General features: G+C 48.1%; 1 protein-coding gene across 1 annotated transcript in view; it reads left to right on the forward strand.

Annotated features, from left to right (window-relative positions):
• The window catches only part of LOC146854282 (protein mono-ADP-ribosyltransferase PARP12-like), a 1,246,301-nt gene that overhangs the window by 516,625 nt on the left and 710,711 nt on the right, over positions 1–18,965 (forward strand). The gene's annotated exons all lie outside the window — the stretch shown is intronic.

The raw sequence follows: 18,965 nt of genomic DNA on the forward strand, positions 1-18,965 counted from the left end.
CAGAGTAGGCTGCCAACATCTTTCTCAGGTCAGGTACCTCTCACAGGCATGCGGGTGCTTCATCCACGAGCTCATCAGCTCAATGATTAATGGGAGTACTATTAAGCAGCAACAGGTGTAGGAGCACACCGCTTCACCTCCCAGCAAGGTTCACCCCTGGCATTGTGGTAAATGCAGTTTCAGTTACTTGCTTGCTTCGAGAGTGTTCGAGTGTTTCGCCACAGTTGGCGCAGATAGTGCTGATCTCTAGACACGTGTTTCTGGTTATTTAACCGTCATCAGTAGAGATTACAGTCTTTGAAATTTGGGGTTTGCTGAGTAGACTGCAAACATCTTTCTCAGTTCAGGTACCTCTCACAGGCATGGGGGTGCTTCATCCATGAGCAAGTCAGTTCAATGTCACACAGGAGTACTTTTAAACAGGAACAGGGATGGGAGCACACAGCTTCACCTCCCAGCAAGGTTCGCCCCTGGTATTGTGGTAAATGCAGTTTCAGTTACTTCCTTGCTTCAAGAGTGTTCGAGTGTTTCTCAGGTCAGGTACCTCTCACAGGCATGCGGGTGCTTCATCCACGAGCTCGTCAGCTCAATGACTCACGGGAGAACTATTAAACAGGAAAAGTGTTGGGAGCATACTGTTTCACCTCCCAGCAATGTTCGCCCCTGGCATTGTGGTAAATGCAGTTTCAGTTACTTGCATGCTTCAAGAGTGTTTGAGTGTTTCGCCACAGTTGGCGCAGATAGTGCTGATCTCTAGACACGTGTTTCTGGTTCTTTAACCGTCATCAGTAAAGATTACAGTCTTTCAAATGTGGGGTTTGCTGAGTAGGCTGTTTACATCTTTCTCAGATCAGGTACCTCTAACAGGCATGCAGGTGTTTCATCCACGAGGTTGTCAGCTCAATGACTCACAAGAGTACTATTAAACAGGAACACGGTTGGGAGCACACCGCTTCACCTCCCAGCAAGGTTCGCCCCTGGCATTGTGGTAAATGCAGTTTCAGTTACTTGCTTGCTTCAAGAGTGTTCGAGTGTTTCGCCACAGTAGGCGCAGATAGTGCTGATCTCTAGACACGTGTTTCTGGTTTTTTAACCGTCATCAGTAGAGATTACAGTCTTTCAAATGTGAGGTTTGCAGAGTAGGCTGCCAACATCTTTCTCAGGTCAGGTACCTCTCACAGGCATGCGGGTGCTTCATCCACGAGCTCATCAGCTCAATGATTAATGGGAGTACTATTAAGCAGGAACAGGGGTAGGAGCACACCGCTTCACCTCCCAGCAAGGTTCGCCCCTGGCATTGTGGTAAATACAGTTTCGGTTACTTGCTTGCTTCAAGAGTGTTCGTTTGTTTCGCCAAAGTTGGCGCAGATAGTGCTGATCTCTAGACACGTGTTTCTGGTTCTTTAACCGTCATCAGTAGAGATTACAGTATTTCAAATGTGGGGTTTGCTGAGTAGGCTGCCAACATCTTTGTCAGGTCAGGTACCTCTCACAGGCATGCGGGTGCTTCATCCACGAGCTCGTCAGATCAATGACTCATGGGAGTACTATTAAACAGGAACAGGGTTGGGAGCACACCGCTTCACCTCCCAGCAAGGTTCGCTCCTGGCATTGTGGTAAATACAATTTCAGTTACTTGCTTGCTTCAAGAGTGTTCGAGTGTTTCGCCAAAGTTGGAGCAGATAATGCTGATCTCTAGACTCGTGTTTCTTGTTCTTTAACCGTCATCAGTAGAGATTACAGTCTTTAAAATGTAGAGTTTGCTGGGTAGGCTGCCAACATCTTTCTCCGGTCAGGTACCTCTCACAGGCATGCTGGTGCTTCATCAACGAGCTCGTCAGCTCAATGACACACGGGAGTACTATTAAATAGGAACAGGGTTGGGAGCACACCGCTTCACCTCCCATCAAGGTTCGCCCCTGGCAATGTGGTAAATACAGTTTCAGTTACTTGCTTGCTTCAAGAGTGTTCGAGTGTTTCGCCACAGTAGGCGCAGATAGTGCTGATCTCTAGGCACGTGTTTCTGATTTTTTAACCGTCAGCAGTAGAGATTACAGTCTTTCAAACGTGAGGCTTGCAGAGTAGGCTGCCAACATCTTTCTCAGGTCAGGTACCTCTCACAGGCATGCGGGTGCTTCATCCACGAGCTCATCAGCTCAATGATTAATGGGAGTACTATTAAGCAGGAACAGGTGTAGGAGCACACCGCTTCACCTCCCAGCAAGGTTCACCCCTTGCATTGTGGTAAATGCAGTTTCGGTTACTTGCTTGCTTCAAGAGTGTTCGAGTGTTTCGCCACAGATGGCGCAGATACTGCTGATCTCTAGACACGTGTTTCTGGTTCTTTAACCATCATCAGTAGAGATTACAGTCTTTCAAATGTGGGGTGTGCTGAGTAGGCTGCCAACATCTTTGTCGGGTCAGGTACCTCTCACAGGCATGCGGGTGCTTCATCCACGAGCTCGTCAGATCAATGACTCACGGGAGTACTATTAAACAGGAACAGGGTTGGGAGCACACCGCTTCACCTCCCAGCAAGGTTCGCCCCTGGCATTGTGGTAAATACAATTTTGGTTACTTGCTTGCTTCAAGAGTGTTTGAGTGTTTCGCCAAAGTTGGCGCAGATAATGCTGATCTCTAGACACGTGTTTCTTGTTCTTTAACCGTCATCAGTAGAGATTACAATCTTTAAAATGTAGAGTTTGCTGGGTAGGCTACCAACATCTTTCTCCGGTCAGGTACCTCTCACAGGCATGCGGGTGCTTCATCAACGAGCTCGTCAGCTCAATGACACACGGGAGGACTATTAAATAGGAACAGGGTTGGGAGCACACCGCTTCACCTCCCATCAAGGTTCGCCCCAGGCAATGTGGTAAATACAGTTTCAGTTACTTGCTTGCTTCAAGAGTGTTCGAGTGTTTCGCCACAGTAGGCGCAGATAGTGCTGATCTCTAGGCACGTGTTTCAGATTTTTTAACCGTCAGCAGTAGAGATTACAGTCTTTCAAACGTGAGGTTTGCAGAGTAGGCTGCCAACATCTTTCTCAGGTCAGGTACCTCTCACAGGCATGCGGGTGCTTCATCTACGAGCTCGTCAGTTCAATGACTCACGGCAGTACTATTAAAAAGGAACAGGGGTGGGAGCACACCGCTTCACCTCCCAGCAAGGTTCACTCCTTGCATTGTGGTAAATGCAGTTTCGGTTACTTGCTTGCTTCAAGAGTGTTCGAGTGTTTCGCCACAGATGGCGCAGATACTGCTGATCTCTAGACACGTGTTTCTGGTTCTTTAACCATCATCAGTAGAGATTACAGTCTTTCAAATGTGGGGTGTGCTGAGTAGGCTACCAACATCTTTGTCGGGTCAGGTACCTCTCACAGGCATGCGGGTGCTTCATCAACGAGCTCGTCAGCTCAATGACACACGGGAGTACTATTAAATAGGAACAGGGTTGGGAGCACACCGCTTCACCTCCCATCAAGGTTCGCCCCTGGCAATGTGGTAAATACAGTTTCAGTTACTTGCTTGCTTCAAGAGTGTTCGAGTGTATCGCCACAGTAGGCGCAGATAGTTTCTGATCTCTAGGCACGTGTTTCTGATTTTTTAACCGTTAGCAGTAGAGATTACAGTCTTTCAAACGTGAGCTTTGCAGAGTAGGCTGCCAACATGTTTCTCAGGTCAGGTACCTCTCACAGGCATGCGGGTGCTTCATCTACGAGCTCGTCAGTTCAATGACTCACGGCAGTACTATTAAACAGGAACAGGGGTGGGAGCACACCGCTTCACCTCCCAGCAAGGTTCACCCCTTGCATTGTGGTAAATGCAGTTTCGGTTACTTGCTTGCTTCAAGAGTGTTCGAGTGTTTCGCCACAGATGGCGCAGATACTGCTGATCTCTAGACACGTGTTTCTGGTTCTTTAACCATCATCAGTAGAGATTACAGTCTTTCAAATGTGGGGTGTGCTGAGTAGGCTGCCAACATCTTTGTCTGGTCAAGTACCTCTCACAGGCATGCGGGTGCTTCATCCACGAGCTCGTCAGCTCAATGACTCACAGGAGTACTATTAAACAGGAACACGGTTGGGAGCACACCGGTTCACCTCCCACCAAGGATCGCCCCTGGCATTGTGGTAAATGCAGTTTCAGTTACTTGCTTGCTTCAAGAGTGTTCGAGTGTTTCGCCACAGTAGGCGCAGATAGTGCTGATCTCTAGACACATGTTTCTGTTTTTTTAACCGTAATCAGTAGAGATTACAGTCTTTCAAATGTGAGGTTTGCAGAGTAGGCTGCCAACATCTTTCTCAGGTCAGGTACCTCTCACAGGCATGCGGGTGCTTCATCCACGAGCTCATCAGCTCAATGATTAATGGGAGTACTATTAAGCAGCAACAGGTGTAGGAGCACACCGCTTCACCTCCCAGCAAGGTTCACCCCTGGCATTGTGGTAAATGCAGTTTCAGTTACTTGCTTGCTTCAAGAGTGTTCGAGTGTTTCGCCACAGTTGGCGCAGATAGTGCTGATCTCTAGACACGTGTTTCTGGTTATTTAACCGTCATCAGTAGAGATTACAGTCTTTGAAATTTGGGGTTTGCTGAGTAGACTGCCAACATCTTTCTCAGTTTAGGTACCTCTCACAGGCATGGGGATGCTTCATCCATGAGCAAGTCAGTTCAATGTCACACAGGAGTACTTTTAAACAGGAACAGGGATGGGAGCACACAGCTTCACCTCCCAGCAAGGTTCGCCCCTGGTATTGTGGTAAATGCAGTTTCAGTTACTTCCTTGCTTCAAGAGTGTTCGAGTGTTTCTCAGGTCAGGTACCTCTCACAGGCATGCGGGTGCTTCATCCACGAGCTCGTCAGCTCAATGACTCACGGGAGAACTATTAAACAGGAAAAGAGTTGGGAGCATACTGTTTCACCTCCCAGCAAGGTTCGCCCCTGGCATTGTGGTAAATGCAGTTTCAGTTACTTGCTTGCTTCAAGAGTGTTTGAGTGTTTCGCCACAGTTGGCGCAGATAGTGCTGATCTCTAGACACGTGTTTCTGGTTCTTTAACCGTCATCAGTAAAGATTACAGTCTTTCAAATGTGGGGTTTGCTGAGTAGGCTGTTTACATCTTTCTCAGATCAGGTACCTCTAACAGGCATGCAGGTGTTTCATCCATGAGCTTGTCAGCTCAATGACTCACAAGAGTACTATTAAACAGGAACACGGTTGGGAGCACACCGCTTCACCTCCCAGCAAGGTTCGCCCCTGGCATTGTGGTAAATGCAGTTTCAGTTTCTTGCTTGCTTCAAGAGTGTTCGAGTGTTTCGCCACAGTAGGCGCAGATAGTGCTGATCTCTAGACACGTCTTTCTGGTTTTTTAACCGTCATAAGTAGAGATTACAGTCTTTCAAATGTGAGGTTTGCAGAGTAGGCTGCCAACATCTTTCTCAGGTCAGGTACCTCTCACAGGCATGCGGGTGCTTCATCCACGAGCTCATCAGCTCAATGATTAATGGGAGTACTATTAAGCAGGAACAGGGGTAGGAGCACACCGCTTCACCTCCCAGCAAGGTTCGCCCCTGGCATTGTGGTAAATACAGTTTCGGTTACTTGCTTGCTTCAAGAGTGTTCGTTTGTTTCGCCAAAGTTGGCGCAGATAGTGCTGATCTCTGGACACGTGTTTCTGGTTCTTTAACCGCCCTCAGTAGAGATTACAGTCTTTGAAATTTGGAGTTTGCTGAGGAGGCTGCCAACATCTTTCTCAGGTCAGGTACCTCTCACAGGCATGCGGGTGCTTCATCCACGAGCTCGTCCGCTCAATGACTCACGGCAGTACTATTAAACAGGAACAGGGGTGGGAGCACATCGCTTCACCTCCCAGCAAGGTTCACCCCTGGCATTGTGGTAAATGTAGTTTCGGTTACTTGCTTGCTTCAATAGTGTTCGAGTGTTTCGCCACAGTTGGCGCAGATAGTGCTGATCTCTTGACACGTGTTCCTGGTTCTTTAACTGTCATCAGTAGAGATTACAGTCTTTCAAATTTGGGGTTTGCTGAGTAGGCTGCCAACATCTTTCTCAGGTGAGGTACCTCTCACAGGCATGCGGGTGCTTCATCCACGAGCTTCTCAGCTCAATGACTCACTGCAGTACTATTAAACAGGAACAGGGGTGGGAGCACACCGCTTCACCTCCCATCAAGGTTCGCCCCTGGCAATGTGGTAAATACAGTTTCAGTTACTTGCTTGCTTCAAGAGTGTTCGAGTGTTTCGCGACAGTAGGCGCAGATAGTGCTGATCTCTAGGCACGTGTTTCTGATTTTTTAACCGTCAACAGTAGAGATTACAGTCTTTCAAACGTGAGGTTTGCAGAGTAGGCTGCCAACATCTTTCTCAGGTCAGGTACCTCTCACAGGCATGCGGGTGCTTCATCTACGAGCTCGTCAGTTCAATGACTCACGGCAGTACTATTAAACAGGAACAGGGGTGGGAGCACACCGCTTCTCCTCCCAGCAAGGTTCACCCATTGCATTGTGGTAAATGCAGTTTCGGTTACTTGCTTGCTTCAAGAGTGTTCGAGTGTTTCGCCACAGATGGCGCAGATACTGCTGATCTCTAGACACGTGTTTCTGGTTCTTTAACCATCATCAGTAGAGATTACAGTCTTTCAAATGTGGGGTGTGCTGAGTAGGCTGCCAACATCTTTGTCTGGTCAGGTACCTCTCACAGGCATGCGGGTGCTTCATCCACGAGCTCGTCAGATCAATGACTCACGGGAGTACTATTAAACAGGAACAGGGTTGGGAGCACACCGCTTCACCTCCCAGCAAGGTTCGCCCCTGGCATTGTGGTATATACAATTTCGGTTACTTGCTTGCTTCAAGAGTGTTTGAGTGTTTCGCCAAAGTTGGCGCAGATAATGCTGATCTTTAGACACGTGTTTCTTGTTCTTTAACCGTCATCAGTAGAGATTACAGTCTTTGAAATTTGGAGTTTGCTGAGTAGGCTGCCAACATCGTGGTCCGGTCAGGTACCTCTCACAGGCATGCGGGTGCTTCATCAACGAGCTCGTCAGCTCAATGACTCACAGGAGTACTATTAAACAGGAACACGGTTGGGAGCACACCGGTTCACCTCCCAGCAAGGTTCGCCCCTGGCATTGTGGTAAATGCAGTTTCAGTTACTTGCTTGCTTCAAGAGTGTTCGAGTGTTTCGCCACAGTAGGCGCAGATAGTGCTGATCTCTAGACACATGTTTCTGTTTTTTTAACCGTCATCAGTAGAGATTACAGTCTTTCAAATGTGAGGTTTGCAGAGTAGGCTGCCAACATCTTTCTCAGGTCAGGTACCTCTCACAGGCATGCGGGTGCTTCATCCACGAGCTCATCAGCTCAATGATTAATGGGAGTACTATTAAGCAGCAACAGGTGTAGGAGCACACCGCTTCACCTCCCAGCAAGGTTCGCCCCAGGCAATGTGGTAAATACAGTTTCAGTTACTTGCTTGCTTCAAGAGTGTTCGAGTGTTTCGCCACAGTAGGCGCAGATAGTGCTGATCTCTAGGCACGTGTTTCAGATTTTTTAACCGTCAGCAGTAGAGATTACAGTCTTTCAAACGTGAGGTTTGCAGAGTAGGCTGCCAACATCTTTCTCAGGTCAGGTACCTCTCACAGGCATGCGGGTGCTTCATCTACGAGCTCGTCAGTTCAATGACTCACGGCAGTACTATTAAAAAGGAACAGGGGTGGGAGCACACCGCTTCACCTCCCAGCAAGGTTCACTCCTTGCATTGTGGTAAATGCAGTTTCGGTTACTTGCTTGCTTCAAGAGTGTTCGAGTGTTTCGCCACAGATGGCGCAGATACTGCTGATCTCTAGACACGTGTTTCTGGTTCTTTAACCATCATCAGTAGAGATTACAGTCTTTCAAATGTGGGGTGTGCTGAGTAGGCTACCAACATCTTTGTCGGGTCAGGTACCTCTCACAGGCATGCGGGTACTTCATCAACGAGCTCGTCAGCTCAATGACACACGGGAGTACTATTAAATAGGAACAGGGTTGGGAGCACACCGCTTCACCTCCCATCAAGGTTCGCCCCTGGCAATGTGGTAAATACAGTTTCAGTTACTTGCTTGCTTCAAGAGTGTTCGAGTGTATCGCCACAGTAGGCGCAGATAGTTTCTGATCTCTAGGCACGTGTTTCTGATTTTTTAACCGTTAGCAGTAGAGATTACAGTCTTTCAAACGTGAGCTTTGCAGAGTAGGCTGCCAACATGTTTCTCAGGTCAGGTACCTCTCACAGGCATGCGGGTGCTTCATCTACGAGCTCGTCAGTTCAATGACTCACGGCAGTACTATTAAACAGGAACAGGGGTGGGAGCACACCGCTTCACCTCCCAGCAAGGTTCACCCCTTGCATTGTGGTAAATGCAGTTTCGGTTACTTGCTTGCTTCAAGAGTGTTCGAGTGTTTCGCCACAGATGGCGCAGATACTGCTGATCTCTAGACACGTGTTTCTGGTTCTTTAACCATCATCAGTAGAGATTACAGTCTTTCAAATGTGGGGTGTGCTGAGTAGGCTGCCAACATCTTTGTCTGGTCAAGTACCTCTCACAGGCATGCGGGTGCTTCATCCACGAGCTCGTCAGCTCAATGACTCACAGGAGTACTATTAAACAGGAACACGGTTGGGAGCACACCGGTTCACCTCCCACCAAGGATCGCCCCTGGCATTGTGGTAAATGCAGTTTCAGTTACTTGCTTGCTTCAAGAGTGTTCGAGTGTTTCGCCACAGTAGGCGCAGATAGTGCTGATCTCTAGACACATGTTTCTGTTTTTTTAACCGTAATCAGTAGAGATTACAGTCTTTCAAATGTGAGGTTTGCAGAGTAGGCTGCCAACATCTTTCTCAGGTCAGGTACCTCTCACAGGCATGCGGGTGCTTCATCCACGAGCTCATCAGCTCAATGATTAATGGGAGTACTATTAAGCAGCAACAGGTGTAGGAGCACACCGCTTCACCTCCCAGCAAGGTTCACCCCTGGCATTATGGTAAATGCAGTTTCAGTTACTTGCTTGCTTCAAGAGTGTTCAAGTGTTTCGCCACAGTTGGCGCAGATAGTGCTGATCTCTAGACACGTGTTTCTGGTTATTTAACCGTCATCAGTAGAGATTACAGTCTTTGAAATTTGGGGTTTGCTGAGTAGACTGCCAACATCTTTCTCAGTTTAGGTACCTCTCACAGGCATGGGGATGCTTCATCCATGAGCAAGTCAGTTCAATGTCACACAGGAGTACTTTTAAACAGGAACAGGGATGGGAGCACACAGCTTCACCTCCCAGCAAGGTTCGCCCCTGGTATTGTGGTAAATGCAGTTTCAGTTACTTCCTTGCTTCAAGAGTGTTCGAGTGTTTCTCAGGTCAGGTACCTCTCACAGGCATGCGGGTGCTTCATCCACGAGCTCGTCAGCTCAATGACTCACGGGAGAACTATTAAACAGGAAAAGAGTTGGGAGCATACTGTTTCACCTCCCAGCAAGGTTCGCCCCTGGCATTGTGGTAAATGCAGTTTCAGTTACTTGCTTGCTTCAAGAGTGTTTGAGTGTTTCGCCACAGTTGGCGCAGATAGTGCTGATCTCTAGACACGTGTTTCTGGTTCTTTAACCGTCATCAGTAAAGATTACAGTCTTTCAAATGTGGGGTTTGCTGAGTAGGCTGTTTACATCTTTCTCAGATCAGGTACCTCTAACAGGCATGCAGGTGTTTCATCCATGAGCTTGTCAGCTCAATGACTCACAAGAGTACTATTAAACAGGAACACGGTTGGGAGCACACCGCTTCACCTCCCAGCAAGGTTCGCCCCTGGCATTGTGGTAAATGCAGTTTCAGTTTCTTGCTTGCTTCAAGAGTGTTCGAGTGTTTCGCCACAGTAGGCGCAGATAGTGCTGATCTCTAGACACGTCTTTCTGGTTTTTTAACCGTCATAAGTAGAGATTACAGTCTTTCAAATGTGAGGTTTGCAGAGTAGGCTGCCAACATCTTTCTCAGGTCAGGTACCTCTCACAGGCATGCGGGTGCTTCATCCACGAGCTCATCAGCTCAATGATTAATGGGAGTACTATTAAGCAGGAACAGGGGTAGGAGCACACCGCTTCACCTCCCAGCAAGGTTCGCCCCTGGCATTGTGGTAAATACAGTTTCGGTTACTTGCTTGCTTCAAGAGTGTTCGTTTGTTTCGCCAAAGTTGGCGCAGATAGTGCTGATCTCTGGACACGTGTTTCTGGTTCTTTAACCGCCCTCAGTAGAGATTACAGTCTTTGAAATTTGGAGTTTGCTGAGGAGGCTGCCAACATCTTTCTCAGGTCAGGTACCTCTCACAGGCATGCGGGTGCTTCATCCACGAGCTCGTCAGCTCAATGACTCACGGCAGTACTATTAAACAGGAACAGGGGTGGGAGCACATCGCTTCACCTCCCAGCAAGGTTCACCCCTGGCATTGTGGTAAATGTAGTTTCGGTTACTTGCTTGCTTCAATAGTGTTCGAGTGTTTCGCCACAGTTGGCGCAGATAGTGCTGATCTCTTGACACGTGTTCCTGGTTCTTTAACTGTCATCAGTAGAGATTACAGTCTTTCAAATTTGGGGTTTGCTGAGTAGGCTGCCAACATCTTTCTCAGGTGAGGTACCTCTCACAGGCATGCGGGTGCTTCATCCACGAGCTTCTCAGCTCAATGACTCACTGCAGTACTATTAAACAGGAACAGGGGTGGGAGCACACCGCTTCACCTCCCATCAAGGTTCGCCCCTGGCAATGTGGTAAATACAGTTTCAGTTACTTGCTTGCTTCAAGAGTGTTCGAGTGTTTCGCGACAGTAGGCGCAGATAGTGCTGATCTCTAGGCACGTGTTTCTGATTTTTTAACCGTCAACAGTAGAGATTACAGTCTTTCAAACGTGAGGTTTGCAGAGTAGGCTGCCAACATCTTTCTCAGGTCAGGTACCTCTCACAGGCATGCGGGTGCTTCATCTACGAGCTCGTCAGTTCAATGACTCACGGCAGTACTATTAAACAGGAACAGGGGTGGGAGCACACCGCTTCTCCTCCCAGCAAGGTTCACCCATTGCATTGTGGTAAATGCAGTTTCGGTTACTTGCTTGCTTCAAGAGTGTTCGAGTGTTTCGCCACAGATGGCGCAGATACTGCTGATCTCTAGACACGTGTTTCTGGTTCTTTAACCATCATCAGTAGAGATTACAGTCTTTCAAATGTGGGGTGTGCTGAGTAGGCTGCCAACATCTTTGTCTGGTCAGGTACCTCTCACAGGCATGCGGGTGCTTCATCCACGAGCTCGTCAGATCAATGACTCACGGGAGTACTATTAAACAGGAACAGGGTTGGGAGCACACCGCTTCACCTCCCAGCAAGGTTCGCCCCTGGCATTGTGGTATATACAATTTCGGTTACTTGCTTGCTTCAAGAGTGTTTGAGTGTTTCGCCAAAGTTGGCGCAGATAATGCTGATCTTTAGACACGTGTTTCTTGTTCTTTAACCGTCATCAGTAGAGATTACAGTCTTTGAAATTTGGAGTTTGCTGAGTAGGCTGCCAACATCGTGGTCCGGTCAGGTACCTCTCACAGGCATGCGGGTGCTTCATCAACGAGCTCGTCAGCTCAATGACTCACAGGAGTACTATTAAACAGGAACACGGTTGGGAGCACACCGGTTCACCTCCCAGCAAGGTTCGCCCCTGGCATTGTGGTAAATGCAGTTTCAGTTACTTGCTTGCTTCAAGAGTGTTCGAGTGTTTCGCCACAGTAGGCGCAGATAGTGCTGATCTCTAGACACATGTTTCTGTTTTTTTAACCGTCATCAGTAGAGATTACAGTCTTTCAAATGTGAGGTTTGCAGAGTAGGCTGCCAACATCTTTCTCAGGTCAGGTACCTCTCACAGGCATGCGGGTGCTTCATCCACGAGCTCATCAGCTCAATGATTAATGGGAGTACTATTAAGCAGCAACAGGTGTAGGAGCACACCGCTTCACCTCCCAGCAAGGTTCGCCCCAGGCAATGTGGTAAATACAGTTTCAGTTACTTGCTTGCTTCAAGAGTGTTCGAGTGTTTCGCCACAGTAGGCGCAGATAGTGCTGATCTCTAGGCACGTGTTTCAGATTTTTTAACCGTCAGCAGTAGAGATTACAGTCTTTCAAACGTGAGGTTTGCAGAGTAGGCTGCCAACATCTTTCTCAGGTCAGGTACCTCTCACAGGCATGCGGGTGCTTCATCTACGAGCTCGTCAGTTCAATGACTCACGGCAGTACTATTAAAAAGGAACAGGGGTGGGAGCACACCGCTTCACCTCCCAGCAAGGTTCACTCCTTGCATTGTGGTAAATGCAGTTTCGGTTACTTGCTTGCTTCAAGAGTGTTCGAGTGTTTCGCCACAGATGGCGCAGATACTGCTGATCTCTAGACACGTGTTTCTGGTTCTTTAACCATCATCAGTAGAGATTACAGTCTTTCAAATGTGGGGTGTGCTGAGTAGGCTACCAACATCTTTGTCGGGTCAGGTACCTCTCACAGGCATGCGGGTGCTTCATCAACGAGCTCGTCAGCTCAATGACACACGGGAGTACTATTAAATAGGAACAGGGTTGGGAGCACACCGCTTCACCTCCCATCAAGGTTCGCCCCTGGCAATGTGGTAAATACAGTTTCAGTTACTTGCTTGCTTCAAGAGTGTTCGAGTGTATCGCCACAGTAGGCGCAGATAGTTTCTGATCTCTAGGCACGTGTTTCTGATTTTTTAACCGTTAGCAGTAGAGATTACAGTCTTTCAAACGTGAGCTTGGCAGAGTAGGCTGCCAACATGTTTCTCAGGTCAGGTACCTCTCACAGGCATGCGGGTGCTTCATCTACGAGCTCGTCAGTTCAATGACTCACGGCAGTACTATTAAACAGGAACAGGGGTGGGAGCACACCGCTTCACCTCCCAGCAAGGTTCACCCCTTGCATTGTGGTAAATGCAGTTTCGGTTACTTGCTTGCTTCAAGAGTGTTCGAGTGTTTCGCCACAGATGGCGCAGATACTGCTGATCTCTAGACACGTGTTTCTGGTTCTTTAACCATCATCAGTAGAGATTACAGTCTTTCAAATGTGGGGTGTGCTGAGTAGGCTGCCAACATCTTTGTCTGGTCAAGTACCTCTCACAGGCATGCGGGTGCTTCATCCACGAGCTCGTCAGCTCAATGACTCACAGGAGTACTATTAAACAGGAACACGGTTGGGAGCACACCGGTTCACCTCCCACCAAGGATCGCCCCTGGCATTGTGGTAAATGCAGTTTCAGTTACTTGCTTGCTTCAAGAGTGTTCGAGTGTTTCGCCACAGTAGGCGCAGATAGTGCTGATCTCTAGACACATGTTTCTGTTTTTTTAACCGTAATCAGTAGAGATTACAGTCTTTCAAATGTGAGGTTTGCAGAGTAGGCTGCCAACATCTTTCTCAGGTCAGGTACCTCTCACAGGCATGCGGGTGCTTCATCCACGAGCTCATCAGCTCAATGATTAATGGGAGTACTATTAAGCAGCAACAGGTGTAGGAGCACACCGCTTCACCTCCCAGCAAGGTTCACCCCTGGCATTGTGGTAAATGCAGTTTCAGTTACTTGCTTGCTTCAAGAGTGTTCAAGTGTTTCGCCACAGTTGGCGCAGATAGTGCTGATCTCTAGACACGTGTTTCTGGTTATTTAACCGTCATCAGTAGAGATTACAGTCTTTGAAATTTGGGGTTTGCTGAGTAGACTGCCAACATCTTTCTCAGTTTAGGTACCTCTCACAGGCATGGGGATGCTTCATCCATGAGCAAGTCAGTTCAATGTCACACAGGAGTACTTTTAAACAGGAACAGGGATGGGAGCACACAGCTTCACCTCCCAGCAAGGTTCGCCTCTGGTATTGTGGTAAATGCAGTTTCAGTTACTTGCTTGCTTCAAGAGTGTTCGAGTGTATCGCCACAGTAGGCGCAGATAGTTTCTGATCTCTAGGCACGTGTTTCTGATTTTTTAACCGTTAGCAGTAGAGATTACAGTCTTTCAAACGTGAGCTTTGCAGAGTAGGCTGCCAACATGTTTCTCAGGTCAGGTACCTCTCACAGGCATGCGGGTGCTTCATCTACGAGCTCGTCAGTTCAATGACTCACGGCAGTACTATTAAACAGGAACAGGGGTGGGAGCACACCGCTTCACCTCCCAGCAAGGTTCACCCCTTGCATTGTGGTAAATGCAGTTTCGGTTACTTGCTTGCTTCAAGAGTGTTCGAGTGTTTCGCCACAGATGGCGCAGATACTGCTGATCTCTAGACACGTGTTTCTGGTTCTTTAACCATCATCAGTAGAGATTACAGTCTTTCAAATGTGGGGTGTGCTGAGTAGGCTGCCAACATCTTTGTCTGGTCAAGTACCTCTCACAGGCATGCGGGTGCTTCATCCACGAGCTCGTCAGCTCAATGACTCACAGGAGTACTATTAAACAGGAAGACGGTTGGGAGCACACCGGTTCACCTCCCACCAAGGATCGCCCCTGGCATTGTGGTAAATGCAGTTTCAGTTACTTGCTTGCTTCAAGAGTGTTCGAGTGTTTCGCCACAGTAGGCGCAGATAGTGCTGATCTCTAGACACATGTTTCTGTTTTTTTAACCGTAATCAGTAGAGATTACAGTCTTTCAAATGTGAGGTTTGCAGAGTAGGCTGCCAACATCTTTCTCAGGTCAGGTACCTCTCACAGGCATGCGGGTGCTTCATCCACGAGCTCATCAGCTCAATGATTAATGGGAGTACTATTAAGCAGCAACAGGTGTAGGAGCACACCGCTTCACCTCCCAGCAAGGTTCACCCCTGGCATTGTGGTAAATGCAGTTTCAGTTACTTGCTTGCTTCAAGAGTGTTCAAGTGTTTCGCCACAGTTGGCGCAGATAGTGCTGATCTCTAGACACGTGTTTCTGGTTATTTAACCGTCATCAGTAGAGATTACAGTCTTTGAAATTTGGGGTTTGCTGAGTAGACTGCCAACATCTTTCTCAGTTTAGGTACCTCTCACAGGCATGGGGATGCTTCATCCATGAGCAAGTCAGTTCAATGTCACACAGGAGTACTTTTAAACAGGAACAGGGATGGGAGCACACAGCTTCACCTCCCAGCAAGGTTCGCCCCTGGTATTGTGGTAAATGCAGTTTCAGTTACTTCCTTGCTTCAAGAGTGTTCGAGTGTTTCTCAGGTCAGGTACCTCTCACAGGCATGCGGGTGCTTCATCCACGAGCTCGTCAGCTCAATGACTCACGGGAGAACTATTAAACAGGAAAAGAGTTGGGAGCATACTGTTTCACCTCCCAGCAAGGTTCGCCCCTGGCATTGTGGTAAATGCAGTTTCAGTTACTTGCTTGCTTCAAGAGTGTTTGAGTGTTTCGCCACAGTTGGCGCAGATAGTGCTGATCTCTAGACACGTGTTTCTGGTTCTTTAACCGTCATCAGTAAAGATTACAGTCTTTCAAATGTGGGGTTTGCTGAGTAGGCTGTTTACATCTTTCTCAGATCAGGTACCTCTAACAGGCATGCAGGTGTTTCATCCATGAGCTTGTCAGCTCAATGACTCACAAGAGTACTATTAAACAGGAACACGGTTGGGAGCACACCGCTTCACCTCCCAGCAAGGTTCGCCCCTGGCATTGTGGTAAATGCAGTTTCAGTTTCTTGCTTGCTTCAAGAGTGTTCGAGTGTTTCGCCACAGTAGGCGCAGATAGTGCTGATCTCTAGACACGTCTTTCTGGTTTTTTAACCGTCATAAGTAGAGATTACAGTCTTTCAAATGTGAGGTTTGCAGAGTAGGCTGCCAACATCTTTCTCAGGTCAGGTACCTCTCACAGGCATGCGGGTGCTTCATCCACGAGCTCATCAGCTCAATGATTAATGGGAGTACTATTAAGCAGGAACAGGGGTAGGAGCACACCGCTTCACCTCCCAGCAAGGTTCGCCCCTGGCATTGTGGTAAATACAGTTTCGGTTACTTGCTTGCTTCAAGAGTGTTCGTTTGTTTCGCCAAAGTTGGCGCAGATAGTGCTGATCTCTGGACACGTGTTTCTGGTTCTTTAACCGCCCTCAGTAGAGATTACAGTCTTTGAAATTTGGAGTTTGCTGAGGAGGCTGCCAACATCTTTCTCAGGTCAGGTACCTCTCACAGGCATGCGGGTGCTTCATCCACGAGCTCGTCAGCTCAATGACTCACGGCAGTACTATTAAACAGGAACAGGGGTGGGAGCACATCGCTTCACCTCCCAGCAAGGTTCACCCCTGGCATTGTGGTAAATGTAGTTTCGGTTACTTGCTTGCTTCAATAGTGTTCGAGTGTTTCGCCACAGTTGGCGCAGATAGTGCTGATCTCTTGACACGTGTTCCTGGTTCTTTAACTGTCATCAGTAGAGATTACAGTCTTTCAAATTTGGGGTTTGCTGAGTAGGCTGCCAACATCTTTCTCAGGTGAGGTACCTCTCACAGGCATGCGGGTGCTTCATCCACGAGCTTCTCAGCTCAATGACTCACTGCAGTACTATTAAACAGGAACAGGGGTGGGAGCACACCGCTTCACCTCCCATCAAGGTTCGCCCCTGGCAATGTGGTAAATACAGTTTCAGTTACTTGCTTGCTTCAAGAGTGTTCGAGTGTTTCGCGACAGTAGGCGCAGATAGTGCTGATCTCTAGGCACGTGTTTCTGATTTTTTAACCGTCAACAGTAGAGATTACAGTCTTTCAAACGTGAGGTTTGCAGAGTAGGCTGCCAACATCTTTCTCAGGTCAGGTACCTCTCACAGGCATGCGGGTGCTTCATCTACGAGCTCGTCAGTTCAATGACTCACGGCAGTACTATTAAACAGGAACAGGGGTGGGAGCACACCGCTTCTCCTCCCAGCAAGGTTCACCCATTGCATTGTGGTAAATGCAGTTTCGGTTACTTGCTTGCTTCAAGAGTGTTCGAGTGTTTCGCCACAGATGGCGCAGATACTGCTGATCTCTAGACACGTGTTTCTGGTTCTTTAACCATCATCAGTAGAGATTACAGTCTTTCAAATGTGGGGTGTGCTGAGTAGGCTGCCAACATCTTTGTCTGGTCAGGTACCTCTCACAGGCATGCGGGTGCTTCATCCACGAGCTCGTCAGATCAATGACTCACGGGAGTACTATTAAACAGGAACAGGGTTGGGAGCACACCGCTTCACCTCCCAGCAAGGTTCGCCCCTGGCATTGTGGTATATACAATTTCGGTTACTTGCTTGCTTCAAGAGTGTTTGAGTGTTTCGCCAAAGTTGGCGCAGATAATGCTGATCTTTAGACACGTGTTTCTTGTTCTTTAACCGTCATCAGTAGAGATTACAGTCTTTGAAATTTGGAGTTTGCTGAGTAGGCTGCCAACATCGTGGTCCGGTCAGGTACCTCTCACAGGCATGCGGGTGCTTCATCAACGAGCTCGTCAGCTCAATGACTCACAGGAGTACTATTAAACAGGAACACGGTTGGGAGCACACCGGTTCACCTCCCAGCAAGGTTCGCCCCTGGCATTGTGGTAAATGCAGTTTCAGTTACTTGCTTGCTTCAAGAGTGTTCGAGTGTTTCGCCACAGTAGGCGCAGATAGTGCTGATCTCTAGACACATGTTTCTGTTTTTTTAACCGTCATCAGTAGAGATTACAGTCTTTCAAATGTGAGGTTTGCAGAGTAGGCTGCCAACATCTTTCTCAGGTCAGGTACCTCTCACAGGCATGCGGGTGCTTCATCCACGAGCTCATCAGCTCAATGATTAATGGGAGTACTATTAAGCAGCAACAGGTGTAGGAGCACACCGCTTCACCTCCCAGCAAGGTTCGCCCCAGGCAATGTGGTAAATACAGTTTCAGTTACTTGCTTGCTTCAAGAGTGTTCGAGTGTTTCGCCACAGTAGGCGCAGATAGTGCTGATCTCTAGGCACGTGTTTCAGATTTTTTAACCGTCAGCAGTAGAGATTACAGTCTTTCAAACGTGAGGTTTGCAGAGTAGGCTGCCAACATCTTTCTCAGGTCAGGTACCTCTCACAGGCATGCGGGTGCTTCATCTACGAGCTCGTCAGTTCAATGACTCACGGCAGTACTATTAAAAAGGAACAGGGGTGGGAGCACACCGCTTCACCTCCCAGCAAGGTTCACTCCTTGCATTGTGGTAAATGCAGTTTCGGTTACTTGCTTGCTTCAAGAGTGTTCGAGTGTTTCGCCACAGATGGCGCAGATACTGCTGATCTCTAGACACGTGTTTCTGGTTCTTTAACCATCATCAGTAGAGATTACAGTCTTTCAAATGTGGGGTGTGCTGAGTAGGCTACCAACATCTTTGTCGGGTCAGGTACCTCTCACAGGCATGCGGGTGCTTCATCAACGAGCTCGTCAGCTCAATGACACACGGGAGTACTATTAAATAGGAACAGGGTTGGGAGCACACCGCTTCACCTCCCATCAAGGTTCGCCCCTGGCAATGTGGTAAATACAGTTTCAGTTACTTGCTTGCTTCAAGAGTGTTCGAGTGTATCGCCACAGTAGGCGCAGATAGTTTCTGATCTCTAGGCACGTGTTTCTGATTTTTTAACCGTTAGCAGTAGAGATTACAGTCTTTCAAACGTGAGCTTTGCAGAGTAGGCTGCCAACATGTTTCTCAGGTCAGGTACCTCTCACAGGCATGCGGGTGCTTCATCTACGAGCTCGTCAGTTCAATGACTCACGGCAGTACTATTAAACAGGAACAGGGGTGGGAGCACACCGCTTCACCTCCCAGCAAGGTTCACCCCTTGCATTGTGGTAAATGCAGTTTCGGTTACTTGCTTGCTTCAAGAGTGTTCGAGTGTTTCGCCACAGATGGCGCAGATACTGCTGATCTCTAGACACGTGTTTCTGGTTCTTTAACCATCATCAGTAGAGATT

This window comes from Triturus cristatus, chromosome 4_1, assembly GCF_964204655.1.
Source record: "Triturus cristatus chromosome 4_1, aTriCri1.1, whole genome shotgun sequence".
NCBI lineage: Eukaryota > Metazoa > Chordata > Amphibia > Caudata > Salamandridae > Triturus > Triturus cristatus.